This window comes from Rhipicephalus sanguineus, chromosome 10 (genome assembly GCF_013339695.2).
Source record: "Rhipicephalus sanguineus isolate Rsan-2018 chromosome 10, BIME_Rsan_1.4, whole genome shotgun sequence".
NCBI classification, from domain to species: Eukaryota; Metazoa; Arthropoda; class Arachnida; order Ixodida; family Ixodidae; genus Rhipicephalus; species Rhipicephalus sanguineus.
Genome location: NC_051185.1, coordinates 145,425,769 through 145,441,612, shown reverse-complemented (window position 1 = coordinate 145,441,612; position 15,844 = coordinate 145,425,769).

Below are 15,844 nucleotides of genomic sequence, written 5' to 3'. Positions count from 1 at the left end.
GAGACGACGGCAGAACAGGTGGATCCGCTCGAGGTGGAACCTGCCGCGCACTTGCGCAATTGCACCAGCGTGTCTGACCCGCTGCGCAACATCAGCGAGGGAGGCGTGCGCGCCGGAGGCATATGCAGTCGGGGCTTCGTTGGGGACGTCGCGCTGCCATGGCTGCCAAGGTCACTGGCGTTCAATGACTACTACCTGGAGGAGTGGCCACCACCCGCACGTGAATGGTCTGCAGGGCTACAACGGCAACAACATACGACAACAACAACGGCTTATGACTCGCTGGGACCGGTGCTGCACCAGGAGCATCGGCGTTCCATCATGCTCTCGACCGTGGTCATGCTGACGACCGTGGTCGTCAACCTGAGCGAGTCCGGTGCGCCTCCATCTTCGGGCGGCAGCAGAGTTGCCTCTGCTGCGCGCGTCAGCAGTTCCCGTGACCGGCAGCCCATGAGGTCCCACAGAGAGTTGTGGGCGGACAGCGCCGGCATGTGGTCGTGTGTGCCACGTGCAGTCCGCCGTGGCCAAGGATAGCCAGGATAGGACACTTGCGCGCGCTACCCTTGTGAAGTTGCCCGCGTACTTCTCGCTCACTTATTTTCCGAGGGGAGGGGCGCTCGGCGGCTGTGAGCGCGTAGAAGAAAACGACGACCGCATGTGCCCTCGTGTCACGCGGCAGCCGCTGGCAGCGGGCAGTTGCGGCCGAGGCTTGGACCAGTAAAGATGTATCTCTTTGGGTCTTGGCCTCATCTCTAAAGGGTTCAGGGCTAGATGCAGCCGCAAAACCCTACAAGTTGTAATGTGATTGAGTTAAACGCTGTTACTTGCTACCATGTATAAACTTCTACCATAATTTATACAGCTTCGATCCACCACTACAGCTGTACCTGTCAACAAATGTTTTGACATTCTGCTGAAATGCTGTTGTTGTTTGTGTCAATGTAGCTTCACTGCACTGTGAATGTGAATTGTCCACAATCATGCTTTCTCGTCTACGCCCTTGTTGCCTGCGAAAACGACAGAAACTCCAGATACCAGCTGCTTTGCACACATGCTCTCGCAATCATGTGGGTACTTGGTAATCAATACAAGTTTATACAATCATACTATTAATACAAGGTAATGAATACAAAGACAGTTTAAACGCTTTCAGCACTTCTTCAGTGAAATGGTAATTTCAAAAATAAATATTTACTGTTTACCTTTGCGTATGTCTTTGTGACTGCATCCTGAATGAAACCCACCAGGTAATGAAGCCAAGGCACACAGCTACACACACAGTTTGCATACGCTTGCCATTCTGAAGGTGCTAAATTTGGCCCCTGCATAAAGCAATTGAGCCGAAATGGTAAGGTGCCTTCCCGGCAAGAGAGAGCTGTAAAGAGTAAGAGAAGCAAGTACCTGTTCTTCCACGCCTGATACAACAAGATTTTTAAAGCCTGAAGATCCCAATAGCCGCTATGTCTCTAAATTGTCTCGTCTGTCGTTTTCTACTAACGGTGCAGTAAAAGGAGAGTCAACTCCAACAAACATGTTCCTAATTCCCAGTGTCCTTTGATAGCACTTTTAGCATCTCACATTCCAATCATCTTACAGGCCTTTATCTGAAATACTCTCTTGTTAATTGTGTAATTCAGGTAACCTGTTTCCTCAGGGGAAAGTGTGTGATGTACAAAAATACTACGCGACTTGAAAGTGACTGCACTCCTGTTCGCCCACCAGGAATGCAGACAAAACAATTTTGCGGAGCAGATTCATATACGTACAAATACTCTGCAACTTCAACAACAGCAGCTTCATCCGCAACAGCTACAGCAGCAGAAATTGGTCATAAAAGCACACAGCTGCAAACACAGTTTACGTATGTCCGCCCACAAACATTCCACATCTCTTATGAATGATCTTTTCAAAAAGTTTACTTTGACAAAACTGTGAGAAAATGGTAACTGCGCGTTCGCAAATAATACGAGTCTCGCACGGCGCCCTTTACACTCTAATCTGGATCAAGTTTCTTGATCGGCACTGAGACGAAGAGGGGAGCTGATCGCAATAAATACATTCGACCTTGATGGGAAATCAATGGGTCCGTGCGGCCCGTTTTAAACAGAACGACAAATTGCTACGGTACTAGAGTTTAGCAGCTACGGCCGCACGAGTACGACCCCACAAAGCTAATAGGGCTGACGCGCTGGAGTTTTGAGTACTGTGGCGGAGCCTGGTGGCGTGCGCCGAAGTTGCTTGGGTAGTCAAAAATGGACGCCGACCGGCGAGTTACGCAGTTCTCAGTTGCTTTAAGCGTTTTATTTAATTTTGCGCCTAGTTTTCAGGCTCAAAAAGTGCTTAAAACGTACGCAGGAACTTGTCCGCTATGCCTGCAGAGTCTGACATGTTTGACGAGCGATCCCTGCTTCAACAAACCGTGCCGAAAGCAGGTGGTCTGGGCGACGGCTCTGAGCAGCGCGCGGTCCCGAAGCGCGGTCGCCGCTGTTATTGTTGCGTGGTTAATTGCCTCGAACATGGGGGTAAGGATCCTAATGTGCGGTTTTACTGGTTCCCCTGAAAGCCGTACGAAGTGGAGCGACGGAACCGCTGGATACGTGCCGTCCGACGCGTTAAATGAGTACGCGAGCAAAACGTGGTTTGCAACGTAACGTGCTGATTACTTTTCGTACGCGTGTGCACGCGTTTATATATGTATATATTCCCTGTGTGCAGTCCAGACGGCACGCCGTGGCTGCCGACGGCGATCACGAGGATATGCAGCCGACATTTCGTGCGAAACGAGAAAAACGATGCCATGAGTCACCCTGCGTATGTGCCTACAATTTTTCCGGCAATTTTTCCGGCGCGCAATGTTTACAGCCGGCCGCTGGAAGCAGCCGGCTGTAAACATTGCGCGCCGTCGCTTCTCGACCGCCACCGCACGCTGACAGAATTTGACGAATTCCATAGAAGCAAATGTTGAAAATTACGACCGTGCATGGGGAAAAAGTGTGTTTGCGACTGAATGCGGCAGAAAACGGCACACGACGCGAATGCGCTCATTCGGGCCGCCGACGGCTAGCCTTCGTCTGGACCTTTCTTGATTCCGTTTCGTCGTGTAATGCAAATCATGTCGGTTTTCTTAACAGCAATCTTTTCGTTTATGCACTGTCGTTAATCGCGCGAGCATGCCTCGTAAAACTTAACTCGAGTTCAACGTCGTATGAGATTCGCTGCACTTGCGAGTTGCAGAGCGCCGAAATGGTTCCTTTAATCTCCTGCACGTCGTAAACATACTTGACGTTGACAAGCTTCTTGCGTTTACGCAGATTGCTTAGCCTGAAGAACTCAGCCACGCCAGAAACTGGCCGAGATCCAAAGCGCAGCACAACCGACAGCGGCGGCTCCATTGCGCATCTGAGCTTAGTGCTGCATGCGGCCGCCTGTCTGACTACTCGAAACCAAAGAACTTGTCGTAGGGGGCGCTTTTTAGCACCGTTTTCGAAGCGCCGCCTGGGCAGCCAGTCAGGCCTATACAACGGTAACCACAACACCTCGAGCTGCCCAATTTAGCGGCTGCTCTCGTACATCCCCGATGCGTAAATACGAGGTATCGGGGCGTAATAATACTTCCATCCGACCGAAATCAACCTGCAGAGCAGCAAGCAATGTATATATCTGCTTTTTGTGCACTTAGACAATCAATCGCAGGACGCCAACGAGTACTCGATCTGAATGCACCGACTGCACAAACAACACACTCGCGCGAACATAACCTCAAGATCCACCCAGTACGCAAGTACATAGCATTTATTACGAATGCAGCGAGTACGTGTACGGTTATTTCCAGCCCGGGACCTTGCAAACACAGCACTTGACGCAAAACAAGCCTTGTAATGCCACGAAGTGAGTTCGAAAGCATTGCAACCATCAAAGAAGGTGTCACATACCGCTACGGCGCTTACCGCTCATAAGGATCGTTACGTTCATAACAATCGATGCTCCTGAATATTACACAAAAATATTATAGTTGCGCCGATAAAGCCGAGAACTCGCTCTTCTCAACGTTCGCCAGCAATGCGTCGAGCGGTCTGGAAAGGAAATGGCCGCCGCGGCTCAATGTTGCCCGCATGCAGCCTACCTTTGCGGAACTGAAAATTTTCCAGTGACTCTAAGCATCCGCAAAGGAGAAAGTCGCTGCTCTGAAGGAGGAGGAACGCAGGCCGTTGCTCCATTCTCGCTCCCCCCCTCCGCTTTTTTAGAGTGATATACATAATTGCCGATAGGCAATGTATCCCAGTATGTAAAAACTTCCGAGTTCAAACAGTGATTCCTAAAATCACGTTCTTTGAGCGTGATAGAGTTTAAGCCCCCATCCCAGATCGCTCCTGCCGGCTCTCTGAAAACAAACATAGGAACAGCGACAGTTGCTCAGAGTGCCCGATCAGAGACTACAGCAAGAACTCGTCACTTGAGCCGTGGGTCGCTATTCGTGAGATGTCATCCCAATGCTCGGGCCTGTCGGGCATTACTTTAGCAAAAAGTGACTAAAGCTGTCACCACCAGTCAAGGTACTAACACCCTTTTCAGCAAGCCGCAACCAGCGAAGTCTGCTCCGGCGGTGGGGTAGCCTGGCACCACAAAAGACCGCTTCACGCTTTTAAATCGATTAGAAACGTACCCTGACATGCTGGAGGGGTGGCTGGAAGCACGACAACGACAGCCATGCTCGAGTGAGTTCCTCCGCCACTACGGGAACATCTTTTGGAAGTATCGGCACTTGGGAACTGAACATGCGCGAAGTATTGCAAAGCCTCTGTTTCAAGGCGGTATCCGCGCGGGGGGTCGGGATGGAATGGCTCGCCGCCCGAAAAAAAATAGGCGTGCTGCACTGGCCTTGAAAGACAGCGACTTTCGTCGCTGTCTCTGAAGCTGGTGCCTGTGTAGAGGCGTTGCCTTGCTCAACCACATCCTCTGGGTTCGCCAGGAGGATCTTCCGATCACCGACCTTGTCTCGCCAGCCCACACCGAGGAGCAATGGGCGGCCGTTCACTTGAGCACTGTTATGCCAGGGCTCCCAACCCAAACATCATTGCTGCGGCAGGATACTCAAGCTAGCAGAACGTCTGACGCAAGTAGCGACAACATCGATAGACTGCCTGATACAACCAGCGTCCACACCAGCAAGATGCCTGATGCAACGGGTGCCAACCGAAGCGGGAGTCTCATGCAACCTCCGGCACCTCCTGCGGTGCGCCTGAAGTAACCGACGGCGATTCCTCACGTAACGTGCGGCAAGTCCTCTCATCCACGGATCCGATTCAAGGCAGCGAGCAGCGGCGCTTCCTGATTGGAGGCTTCGAACTACTGCCTGGTGCAAGGGATCCCAGGGCTATAAAAGCACCAAGCTGCGCGGGGAGACGGGAGACAGCGAACAAAGAATTCCCGGGTCATCGTCGCACTTCAGCGTGAGCCCAAAAAGCTGTCGGCCCCAGTGCCGAGTATGTGACGCAACTGTTTATATATATATAATTTTTGCCTTAACTCACAGTCGCCTTGTCCGCTTTGTCAATCAGCACTGCGTAGATGCAGCCGCAAGCTGAAACCCCCGATACCGAAGAGTGGATGGCAGCTGCGGGATCGGCCGGCGTCACCTACCTCGATGCGGTGAGGGCCTGATGTCTCCCCCTCAGTTCACCAGACTTATCTAGCACTGGTTATCGCAGTTTAGGGAACGTTGTGTAAAGCATCGGAGTGAGCGTTGATTGTTTCGAGCCATGAAGGAGCGCTTTGAAACCGAAGTTAATGCGGAGGGTGTAAACACTGCAGTGTTGAGAATTACTTGCGTGTCTTGCTAGTAGAGATACTGTGGGTACAGCAAGTAAATTCTAACAAGGGCAAACATAAAGAAGCTAGTGTTAACGATGGAGAACCTTGAAAATGAGAGAACTCATCGAAATTTGTGAAGAACTCGGCGTTACTCAGGGCCGTGCGAAACGAAAGGAAGGTATTCTTGTGATCATGCAGAAGGAGAGAGTAACAGCTGAGGAAGTCGATAAGGCCTGGGCGGAGATCAAAGAACACCGTGAGGAGAGGAGGCGGAAAGACAAGGGCGCCTTGAGATAAAAAGAATAGAATTGATGCTCCGACAAGGTTCGCACATCCCTAGCGTAGCTTCTGCGACGGTTCAGGCCAGCGGTCATAGAATTCGGGACCAACTGCCACTGTTCGTAGTGGGCGAGGACATGGCGAAGTATCTTGTAAATTTCGAACACGTCTGCGATAGAAATGCCATCGAGCGGTCTCTTTGGGCACAGAACCTGTTAGCTCTGCTGCCCGGGCAAGTATCCGGCGTGATAACGTGTGTGTCGAGGGAGGCGTTTGAGAGCAATGACGAGGTTAAGGAAGCTCTTCTGAGAAGATATAAGTTGTCACCCGAGGCTTTCCGGCAAAGGTTCCGTTATGCAAAACGCGGTAATAAACCACGTGTTGACTTCGCGTTTCGACTTAAAGCCGATTCAATTGAATGGCTGAAGGGCGAGGATGTTTATGACGATCGCGATTAAGTGGTAGAGCGCATTGCATTGGAGCAATTCTACCGCTGTATCGAGGACGATGTCAAGCTTTGGCTGCAGGACAAGCTTGGAGAAGTACAGCTAAACAAGGCAACAGAGTTAGCTGAAGACTAGTACACTCGTAGAAACTTGCACAGTAAGGCCGTGCTTGTGGAAAAAGCTGAGAAAGAAGAGGGTTTTTCAACGAAACCTGATGAACAAAACCCATTCCGCACCGTAATTTGAGAAAAGACCCGTCTCTTAAAAAGAAGACTGTGAGGGAAGGGCAAACAGAAGCACAGAAATCGAGTGAGCTTTCCAAACAGCGCACTGACACTACACGGGAGTTTTTTTTTAGTCACAGAAGCCGCTAGTCTATTACAACTGCAAGAAAGAAAGGCACATCGCGTTAAATTGCAAACAAAAATGTTGCTTTTGCAACAATTCTGGAATCAGAAAAAATATGCCGTTGTTAGAACCGTATATTCAGGAGATCAGCGTCAATGGGAAAACGTGTCGAGCACTTCGAGACTCAGCGGCAACTATGGACGTTGTCCATCCTTCATTTGTGTCTCCAAACGACTTGACAGGAGAATGCACATCGATCAGGCAAGTCGCCGAGGTGCAGAGCACTTGCTTACCGATCACTACGGTGATCATTGAAGGCTCTTTTGGTAAGCTTTACACCGAAGCGCCTGTGCCTGCCGCCCTTTCAGATTGTTTTCCTTATCTTTTTTCGAACAACTCGGAGCAGCTTCTCAAAGAGCAGGGTAAATCGTTCTTTTCTAGCGTTCTATACATGGCCCTTACGCGAGCGCAAGCCGGAAGCTCTCACAGGAACTTGATCTCATTCCATGTAGTACAACACCACCTGAAAAAGCGGCCGAGCTTCGTGACCTAGGCAGCCAGTCGACCGAGCCTCGGACAGAAAACTCTCGCGGTGGGTTACTCGAGCCGCCTGCAGCTGAAGCGGGTAGTGTCGTCGGCGGAGAAACCGAAGTGGCTCCGTCGGACGAGGCGGGCAGTATGCTCAACCCTGTAGCAGAAAGTTGGTGTGAGCTGTCGAGGGTTGATCGAGCGACGCTCATTCGAAACCAGCGTGAAAACATATCGAAAAAAAGCGCTAACGGAAAGCGTACAGTTAGGAATAAAGAAAGAGAAGGCTTCTTTTTGTGAGAAATCTAGGCTATTGTATCGTAGCTACATAGATGTAGAAGGTCGCAAGTATGAGCAACACTTGATACCACGAAAGTATCGTCACCAGCTATTGGAACTCGCGCACGAAAACGCGTGGGCAGGGCATCTCGGCTTGAAAAAGACCATGACTGGGATTTTCCTTGAGTTTTTTTGGCCGTAATACTGTAAAGACACCGAAGACTTTGTGCGCTCTTGGGACATTTGTCAGAGGGTGGGGAAATCCACGGACAAGTGGAAGGCGCCAACGAAGGTTGTGCCAGTTATAACAGGCTTTTTTGGCGCCTAGTATCGACATTGTTGGGCTATTTCCGGTGTCAAGGCCAGGTTGTCGATACATCCTGCAGGCCCTCTGTGTGGCAACAAAATTTCCAGAAGCGGTGCCACTTAGGGAACTCAATTCTCCTCACGTCATGAACGCTCTGCTCTCAATATTCGCGCATGTCGAATTTCCTTCTGAAGTTCAATACGACAATGACAGCGTCTTCACCAGTTTCCTTACCGCTACCTTTTTAAATAAATGCGGAATCAAGGTGGGGCACAGCTCGATTCATCACCCGCATTCTATTCCGGTAGAGTGTATGCAGTCAATTCTTAAACGTATACTGAGAGCTCTTTGTTATGAGCACAAATTCGACTGGGAAGCATGTATTCCTCCCGCTACGTGTGCATTGAGATCTGCTCCTCATGAGAGAACTGGCTTTAGCCCCGCAGAGCTTGTATATGTCTGGAGCTTAAGAACACCATAGCGAATGCTACGCGAATTCTGAGAGGAATATAATCAGGACCCGAATGTAGTTGGTAGGTTCTCGACCTCCTTCAGAGGCTCGGAAAAACAAAAGATTTTGTAGAGAGCCACATGAAGGCTGCGCAAGTATTGTCGAAAGAATACTACGACAAATCGGCAAAAAACGTAGCTTTGAAGTGGGAAGTCAGGTATGATGTTGCTGCATCATTCCAAGAAGAACAAGCTGGAGGTTCATTGGGAGGGGCCCGCTAAAATAATATTGGAGCTTTCCGATACCAACTACGAAGGGAAATTAGGAAGGTGGTTCAAGAAAATTTATCACATCAACTTGATGAAACCGTACGTTCAACGTCAGGCGGTCGTAATTTTGCTTTTGAATTCTTCAGTGGAGGAAGGACCAGAAATTCTGACTTAGGTCAAGTCCAGAAGGAGGACTTCAGAAGGATTGTTCCTGAGTTTAAAGACGTGCTTTCGGACCGTTCCTGAAAAAACGACAGCGAGATAGCATGTGAGGAACCAATCCGTAGTAAGCCATATCGATCTTTCCCAGTGCAGAAGCAGATCATGAAAGATGAGATCGATACAATGTTTGAGTTGGGAGTAATAGTACTCGGTGAAAGTGACTATGCATCTCCTGTAATATTGATGCAAGTGACGGCAAAGGATCCTAGGCCATGCATCGATTATCGGTGTCTTAACGCCATAAGTCGGGACCAGACTTATCTGATACCAAATGTGGAGGAAAGGGTGGAAACAGTGTCAAAGTCAAACTACATTTCCACGCTAGACCTCGAGCGAGGTTACTGGCAGGTCCCCCTTACGAAGCGTGCTAGCTGCGACGCTGCGTTCGTTTCTCCATTCGGAACGTATCGTCCACTTATGCTGAGTTTTGGACGGAATAATGCGCCTCATTGTTTTTCGGATCTAATGGACCGCGTTCTTAATGGCCTGTCTGAGTTGGCACTGCCGTATCTCGACGATGTCGCCATCTTCTCAAACAGCTGGGAAGAATATGTCGAACATTTACGAGTAGTGCTGAACAAGTTGAAAGAAGCGGGTCTGACAGCGAAACCTGCTAAATATCATAGGTTGCGGCGAGGACACGTCGTGGGGCGTGGCCGGCGTAGACCTCCAGAGATCAAGGTAGCAGCCGTCCTGAACTATCCACGACCAACCACAAAGTCTGAGATAAGGGCTTTCTTAGGGCTGGCGGTATACTATCAGCATTACGTGGAAAACTACTCTACCATTGCGAACTACTCTACCATTGGGAAACTGATGCACTTCGGAAGTCGGAGCCAGTTAAAGTGACATGGCACTGAGACAAAGAAAATGCGTTTTGCAAGCTGAAACAAGCCCTAAGCGAAAAGCCCGTTCTCATGGCGCCCAACTTTTCCAAGGACTTTATCAGCCAATGAGACGCTAGGGATCGCGGCATTTGAGCTATATTGCGCCAAGAACATGGCAGCGGTCACGAAAGACCAGTTTTGTATTGAAGCCGAAAACTGAGCTGCAGGGAAGATGCGTATAGTACCTCTGATTGTGCATGCCTCGTGTGGGCTGTTCAAAAGCTGATCTGTTATGTCTCCGGTTCTAAGTTTGTGGTCGAAACGAACCACTGTCCTCTAGCCTGGTATAATACTATTTCGTCCAAAAGCGGCCGGTTACTGAGGTGGAGCATGATACTCCAACAGCACAACTTGAACTTTCTTTACAAGAAAGGAAAGTTAAACGCAAATGTAGACGCCCTGAGCCGCGCGTTCTAATCAGTGCCGTCTTCGGCTATACTTTCGGTTTTTCGCTGGCAGATTGGGGCGAAATTTTGTCCTCATTGCGTCCTCAACTGAGCGCTCCCGTCCTGAGTGATCTCAAGGGGCCAACTTTATTTTGTGTTCTGTTTCGTTGCAATTGTTACGCGTGCAATATTTCGAGTTCTGCTTTGAGGAGTGTTGTTTCCCACATGTGCCTCTTGATATAGAGGCAACAAAATTTCGACAGACACGTAGCTAGGACAATATTATGCTATTTATGTCTGGTGTTCTGTCGGGTGACTGAAGGCACCTGCTTGTGTCGTGTGTTGTCTGTTGTCGGACCGTACTTGACAAGTTGCAGAACGATCAACAACAAGTGCTAAGACGAAAGGTCGTCACAAGAGACGAGCAAATCTAGTCGACACATCTCGGTGACGAGCCAGTGCAGCATGGACCCGGCCTGACATATGGGATCTGCTCACGCAACGAAGCGTGGAGCCACATCTTCCCCATGGCACTGGAGGTGAATCTGGGTGGACCTGGTAAACGAGCGCGCCCAGCATCCGAACCACGTGGACGCAGCTCGTCTTTGCGGCGCATTCTCTGGCGTCGGGCGTGCTGTTAAGCCAGGGCTCCCAACCCAAATTTCATTGCTGCGGCAGGATACTAAAGCTGGTAGAACGTCTGACGCAAGTGGCGTCAACATCGATAGACTGCCTGATGCAACCAGCATCAACACCAGCGAGGTGCCTGATGCAACAGGTGCCAACAAAAGCGGGAGTCTCATGCAAACCCGGCAACTCCTGCGCTGCGCCTGACATAACCGATGGCGATTCCTCACGCAACGTGCGGCAAGCCCTCTCATCCACGGACCCAATGCAATGGCAGCGACCAACGGCGGTTCCTGATTGGAGGCTTCGAACTACTGGCTCATGCAAGGGATCCCAGGGCTATAAAAGCACCCAGCTGCTCGGGGAGACGGGGGACAGCGAACAAAGAAATCCCGGGTCGTCGTCGCACCTCAGTGCGAGCCCAATAAGTTGTAGGCCCCAGTGCCGTATATGTAACGCCTCTGTTTATATATATATATATATATATATATATATATATATATATATATATATATATATATATATATATATATATATATATATATAAATTTTGCCTTAACTCACCGTCGCCTTGTCCGCTTCGTCTATGAGCTGTGCGCAGATGCAGCCGCAAGCTGAGACACCCGATACCCAACAGCACACACCGACACGTCCAGACACGGATCCTGGCACGATCTGAGGACGTCATTGAGAAGCACGGCCTTGCAGCGTACGTAGCCGAAACCCCCCTCCCTCACCCCCACACCCTTTGATGAAGAAAGTTGTCACTCAGTCACTCGTCGGCAGAGGCCTACAACACTGCCTCCGCAATACTACCGTCAGCGGCGTCACGCGCTTTGCCTCATGTGCCTTTCTGTGCTTGTGTTCTGAGGAAACCATCGCCGCCCTTCCCATGTCGCCTGCCGGTAGCGTGCTTTGGCTTGTCTTAGAAAAGAGACTAGGCACGCCCCCCCCCCCCTGTCTACGGGCCTGGCTGCAGGTAATCTATCTTGTCGGCCGAACGAGCGTTAGTAATGCTGGCGCACAAGTCCGTAAAACGCACTTATGCACACACAAACATAAAAGCGGCACTTATGCAGGAACGCCGGCGAAGCACTAAGGCGCCCCGCCGGTGCCATCTTCTTGCCGACAACGTCGCTAGGCCTTTACGAGGAGCACGGATATGAGTTAAACGACCGCTGGCGATCACAACATGCGTCTCCTGCGCAATTTTCGTCGTTATTTTACACACAAATGATAAATAGATGTTCGCCACCCGCGGCGCCTTACGGAGTCTTGTAGATATACCTAGAACGACGATACGGCGCGCAGGCACGGTTCTTTCACCGTGCTCGTAAGTGCCTCGCTCTACACCGCCGGCCGCACGTTGATTCGTATCGGTGCTCGCCTTCACGCTAGATGTTTGACAACAGTTGACGTATGGAGAGAGACACAGTTTGAACTGTACTTTATTCCAGAATACATTATTCTCTGTGAAACAAATTGTACGCAACGTTTCTTTCACCTGCACCAGCAACGCACTGCACCAACTGCACCAACTCGCACCGGCCCCCGGCCGGCTTGGTGCTGACGACGTAGCGAAGACTACTTCGTATTGCTTCGTAGTTGTAGACGGTGACTCTGTGGGAATGCAACCGCTGACGAACAGCTTAGCGCTGGCAGTGTTCTTCATAGTTCTTCCTAAATCGGCACATTGAAGCGAGCAGGGGCGTAGCCAAGGGGGGGGGGTTCAAACCCCCCTCCCCCGAAAATTTTCAATTTTGCTTGCGTATATATACACGCACACATACAAACGCACGCACGAACATACACAAAGTATGGTTGACACCCCCCCCCCGAAAAAAATTTCTGGCTACGCCCCTGGAAGCGAGTTATCCGCGGTGTCGGAGCTCGAAGGCTGCCACTTTCTTGGGTCCGGCAACTCGACAGGGAAGAAACGCGGGTGAGCGCGCTCGCTCGCTGTGTGCGCCGGCGCGAGTTGAACTTGACTCTCATACAGCTTCTATTCGTTGTAATAGTGCTTGGCTTTCACTCTGGCGTACAATCCATGTGACTCGTAATCGTGCTAGCCGACAGGGCCGAGAAGTGCAGCGCGGCAGCAGACGATCGGCGCGCAGACGCTCCCCGTTCGTCCCTTTCTTGCCGGGCGTTTGTACACGGCACGCACTGTTTCGCATTCACTCCCTTTTGGACGAACCGTTCATCCGTTGGTTTAACGACTGCAGTTATTCCAACTTTGCCCGATTTCGGCTTAGAGTGCACGGCTAGCACCATCTTAAGCACAACTACGGGCCTACACTAAACCAATTCAATTAAAACTAGATTATGGCATAGTCACGTGGTTTCTACACAGCTCCGCTATGAAAATGCTGATGCGCACATAATATAATTAGCAGGTTTTATCACAGCCCATCCATCTGAAGTGCCACCACTTGACATTTTCTTTATAACTTGATAGCAGCGTTCTGACAAGAAAAAAAGGATGATAGTGGTGGTCAAGAGAAGCAGGGCCCGTGTCCGGTTGCCGGTGAAAGGCCTTGCAGAGGACAGCTGAGCAGAACTGCTTATGGCGCGCATGCGCGTATTCTTGTTCCTTTCGCCGCTGCGCTCCGTTATACGGCGCTTATCAACGCGGCTGTCGATGCTCGCGCGTTCAGGTTAAAATAAGTGGGCGGCTGTACACTCTACCACAAGAAAGTGGTATGCGATAAACCACATTTGTGATGCAGTCGATGAATCTAGTGGAATGGCGAGTGGCGAGTAGTCCCAGCGTGTGTGGTCGTCAACACTTCTCTTCTTCCGCCCCGCCACGGTGGTCTAGTGGTTATGGCACTCGACTGCTGACCCGAAGGTCACGGGATCGAATCCCGGCCGCGGCGGCTGCATTTTCGATGGCGGCGAAAATGTTTGAGGCCCGCGTACTTAGATTTAGGTGCACGTTGAAGAACCCCAGGTGGTCCAAATTCCGTCTCATAATCATGATGTGTTTTTGGGGCGTTAAACCCAAGATATAATTATTAAAATTTCTCTTCTTGTGTTCGTGTATTTCTAAGCTGGGTTCATCGATTTTACAAGCTATGTACCACCAGGCCCAACACTGGACTCTTCTAGTATACATGTAATATTTATTGCTTTGTTATAAAATTGCATAACCAGCACTGCAACCCCAATGGACGTCGCAGCGACATTACACCTGCATAGCGTCTTTTTTCCAAGCACTTTCTGGACCTGGTGTGGCTCTGTGGTAGAATACTTGGCTGCCACGCAGAATCCCTAGGTTCGATTCTTGCTGGGATCCGGATTTTTATTCTTTGCAGTCAGCGGGTCAAGGCTGCCGATGTCGGTTTTTTTCAACGCCCGCGCATTTCAATTACCAATGTCTGTCGTCGTCGCTCCTGGGTAGATATAAACTGTCAATCGCATGTGGCGCATACCCGCATACCGCGGTCCGTGCGATATGATTATGTCCCACACGCGTCTGGAGGAAGGTTTCGACGACGTACAGGACAGGGGTGTCGTGCTATTCATGTCATGGCCATGCAGTCACATTCGTTAAACCCTCTTAGGCTCTTAGGAGCCCATGCCAATTTCGTCAAGAAAAAGTTCAGAGAGCACCCAGACGTAGGAGGCTAGATAAATAGATCGGTAGATACGTAGATAGAAACGCTCAAAGTGCCTTAGGTTCGCTAAGAAATGCTTCGCATTTATTAAGTTCGGGCAGCTGCGCACTGGTGCAAAGACACGACACAGCGGGGCTGGGGGCCTTTCAGAGCATGTCTGCAGCCTCCAACTCCCCTCCCTCCTCCACCCGCCTCCAGCCAACTGTGCTATACCCTCAACTACTTCTTTCCCTCGCCCTCACTCTCATATCATTGCTCTTCACCCTCACTTCTCTTTCCCACTTCTTGCTATACTATGCAATACATGCCTATGCCATGCTTTACCATCTCTCCTCCTCGACACCCTCATTTCACTTTCCCACCTCCTTATATATTGTGTGCTATGCTTTACTATGAATTTGCTCTCCTCCATCTATCCTTCCATTGCATTGCTTAGCTATGCTCAGCTCTCCTTCTCTCTTTGTTTCCCTCTACCTCGCTACGCCAGGTTTACGCGGTCGACAAACGCAGCTACTCCAAGCTTAAACAGCGCGCTCTTAAAACGTTTCTCGCTCCGTTGAAGATTTCTGTGTAAGTTAAAGGGAAGACGTTCTACAGAGCGAAGCGTCATGCATTCACTTTCCTGGCTCCACCGTAAAAACGAAGCCGCAATATAGGTTGAAATGTTCTGTTGAGAGTGTAGCTATTTGAACTCGAGGTGAGAAGCCGGATCGTGTGCAGAAACTCGTCGAGGTCTGCGCGTTGCTTAGCAACCACCTGACACGACTGCGCCTAGCAACCCGTTGGACGAAGGAAAGGAGTGCCAGAAGAGATAAAAAGTGCAGAAAAGGAAGAAAATAAATCAATAAAACAGTTTGTTTGCGCGACGGCATTCTAACCCAGGCACCCACGGGCTGAAGGCGACCGTCTTTGCCACTCGACTATCCAGGCATACTAACAGAGCAAGCATTTATGAGAACCACATGAGTTAGTGTACACTACAGTAAGCAAGGTGGAAAGGAAGTTAGGTTAGGGTTAGGAGGAGGTTAGGGTTAGAAACAATAAACAATTGCATTTTTATTAAGAATAATCTATTTGCGAGCCAACATGTTTGACTCTATCTATCTATCTATCTATCTATCTATCTATCTATCTATCTATCTATCTATCTATCTATCTATCTATCTATCTATCTATCTATCTATCTATCTATCTATCTATCTATCTATCTATCTATCTATCTATCTATCTATCTATCTTTATCTGCCTACATCTGGGCGGTCTGGTGGTCGGCTCCTTAACTTCGTATGTGTACCAAAACTGGCATGGGAGGGCATGAGTGTATGACGAACGCGATTAGCAGGTTATGACATTAATTACGTGATTGCATGCCGCGTACCTCATT